Source organism: Arvicanthis niloticus, chromosome X, assembly GCF_011762505.2.
Source record: "Arvicanthis niloticus isolate mArvNil1 chromosome X, mArvNil1.pat.X, whole genome shotgun sequence".
NCBI classification, from domain to species: domain Eukaryota; kingdom Metazoa; phylum Chordata; class Mammalia; order Rodentia; family Muridae; genus Arvicanthis; species Arvicanthis niloticus.
Window position 1 is genome coordinate 123,137,756 of NC_047679.1, and position 3,262 is coordinate 123,141,017.

At 45.2% G+C, this 3,262-nt stretch overlaps 1 pseudogene; it reads right to left on the bottom strand.

Moving 5' to 3' along the window:
- Nucleotides 1-1,290: 1,290 nt before the first annotated feature.
- On the bottom strand, nt 1,291-2,425 carry LOC117694429 (glyceraldehyde-3-phosphate dehydrogenase pseudogene; annotated as a pseudogene).
- Between the last annotated feature and the right edge of the window lie 837 nt (nt 2,426-3,262).

Sequence of the window (3,262 nt, forward strand, 5' to 3'; positions counted from 1 at the left end):
TTAAAATTACAAAATAGTAATAGTTGTGGTCAATTTATATCTGAGATAAAAGAGTCCTTTAATTGGACAGAAAGGGGGAAGTGTTGTGGATGGGCCTGGTGCTGTTTGTATTTTGATGCTAATTTTGCTCTCCTGGGAGGGGCTGTGGACAAGGAATGAATTAGTACTCAGGTGACTTCTTGTGAACCAGTCCCCTAATGAATAAAGGAGCCAATCACTGGGTGAGTAGGAGAGGTACTTCCAGGTTGGATAAGAGAGGAAGATGAGAGAGAGCGAGAGCGAGAGCAAGACAGAGAGAGAGAGAGAGAGAACCTTTTGGATGGGGACAGCATGAGGACAAGATGTAGCTACACTAGTGTCTCCCAGGATTTTAACCTGAGGATTTAGATTTAATCTACAAAAGCCTTGAAAGTTTTGAACCATGGGGCTGTGGTGGTAGTGACCTGCCAGGAGAAACTTAGCAAGATTACAAGATTAGGATTCCAATTGTTGGGCCCAGAGATTGAACTACCATTGTTTCTGAACTAAGTGTGTGGGTGTTTTTCTTCCTGAGGTGGTTCTACTGGGTTCCAAAGAGAAAGGTACAGCAGCAAAGCCTGGCTTTGTCAGATGTGTACTACAAAGGCCATGGGAGTTTTAAAGCATGGGGCTGGCATGGTAGCAACCCGCCAGTGAAAATTTAGCAAGCCAGGTGGATAGATTTTGGAGCTCTGAGTCAGAGTCTCCACAAGATTAAAACAAGTCAGCCATTGCCTGCCAGTGCATAGCCGGCCAGCCCACTGGGGCAGAGAGTAGCAGGGCATAGTTTGTTTCATGAATACTAATATAACTTAGGATAGTCTTAAAAAGTGTTGCTCAGTTAGTTCATTTTATATATATATGTGTATATATATATATATATATATATATACACACATATATATGTGACCTCAGTGGGAGAGGAATATATATATATGTTGGAAATGACTGTCTACATAGTATTTCAGGAATCCTGGTAGCATACCTCTCTCCTGTAATGACTGAATTCTCAAAATGTTAAACAAAGTCAACCCACCCTTTTCCTCCATCCTTCTCTTTGTTCCTTAATCATTGTTTTCCTTTGAATATGCGTGGTAAGTAACTAATACATATAGTTGTTTGGCAATACAATTTTTTTGGGGGGTGCAGCGAGCATTTATTGATGGTATTTCAGAGAGTAGGGAGGGCTCCCTAGGCCCCTCCTGTTGTTGTGGGGTCTGGGAAGGGAATCGTGAGGAGATGCTCAGTGTGGGGGCAGGGACTCCTCAGCAAGGGCCTCTCTCTTGCTCTCAGTGTCCTCGCTGGGGTGGGTGGTCCAGGGTTTCTTACTCCTTGGAGGCCATGTAGGCCATGAGGTCCACAACCCTGTTGCTGTAGCCGTATTCATTGTCATACCAGGAAATAAGCTTTACAAAGTGGTCATTGAGAGCAATGCCAGCCCCAGCATCAAAAGTGGAAGAGTGGGAGTTGCTGTTGAAGTCACAGGAGACAACCTGGTCCTCAGTGTAGCCCAGGATGCCCTTCAGTGGACCCTCAGATGCCTGCTTCACCACCTTCTTGATATCATCATACTTGGCAGGTTCCTCCAGGCGGCATTTCAGATCCACAACGGACACATTGGGGGTAGGAACACGGAAGGCCATGCCAGTGAGCTTCCCATTCAGCTCTGGGATGACCTTGCCCACAGCCTTGGCAGCACCAGTGGATGCAGGGATGATGTTCTGGGCAGCCCCACAGCCATCACGCCACAGCTTTCCAGAGGGGCCATCCACAGTCTTCTGAGTGGCAGTGATGGCATGGACTGTGGTCATGAGCCCTTCCACGAAGCCAAAGTTGTCATGGATGACCTTGGCCAGGGGGGCTAAGCAGTTGGTGGTGCAGGATGCATTGCTGACGATCTTGAGTGATGATCTTGTCGTATTTCTCATGATTCACACCCATCACGAACATGGGGGCATCAGCAGAAAGGGTGGAGATGATGACCCTTTTGGCCCCACCCTTCAAGTGGGCCCCGGCCTTCTCCATGGTGGTGAAGATGCCAGTGGACTCTACGACGTACTCAGCACCAGCATCAGCCCATTTGATGTTAGCGGGATCTCGCTCCTGGAAGATGGTGATTGGCTGCCCGTTGATGACAAGCTTCCCATTCTCAGCCTTGACTGTGCCGTTGAACTTGCCATGGGTGGAGTCATACTGGAACATGTAGACCATGTAGTTGAGGTCAATGAAGGGATCGTTGATGGCAACAATCTCCACTTTGCCACTTGCAGAGCAGAAGGCAGCCCTGGTAACCAGGCGCCCAATACGGCCAAATCCGTTCACACCGACCTTCACCATTTTGTCTACGGGACGAGGCTGGCACTGCACAAGAAGATGTGGCGGTCTCCGGAACAGGGAGGAGCAGAGAGCCAGCAATACAATTTTTTACATCAATTCACTTTTAAATTTGTTTTAAATTCAAGAATAAGGGAAAGTCTTTCCAAACCAGACACAGCAAAGATGTTTAAGAATATCATGTCCATGTATTTGAAAAAATTATTAAAGTAAGTAAATATTTATCTACGGGTTTTTCATTAATTGAATTATTTATTCACTTTATATCCCAATCTCAGCACCTTCCTGGTCCCCCTTTGCATTGCCTTTTCCCCCAATCCCTTTACTTTTCCTTTCTGAGAAGGGAGAGGCCTCCCCTGGGTATCAACCTTCCTGGCATATCAAGTCACTGAGCAACTAGGCATATCCTCTCCCACTAAGGTCACATAAGGCAGCCCAGCTAAGGGAACTCGATCCTCAGAAAGACAAGAGAGTCAGGGACAGCTTGCTCCAGTTGTTGGGTGACTCCCATGAAGACCAAGCTCCACTTATGCTACATATATGCTGGGACCAAGGTCCAGCCAATGATTGCAGTTTGGCTGGTGATTCAGTCTGTGAGACCACCCAAAGGTTCAGTTTAGCTGAATCTGTCTTTCATAGTATCTCAAATTTCCTGGATACTTTGTTTTAGAAACAATTTATATTTAGTAATTTTTTTACTAATGTGTCCATTTCTTCTATTGTATTTTATATGCCTGTGATTGTTTCTTCTATCTCTTGTATTTTGTTGGTGATGATTGTGTCTGTAGTTCCTGTTCTTGTCTCTAGGTTTTTCATCACCAAGATTGTATCAGTTTGTGTTTTGTTTATTGTTTCTATTTCCATTTTCATGTCTTGGACAGTTTTATTCATTGACTTATTCATTTACTTT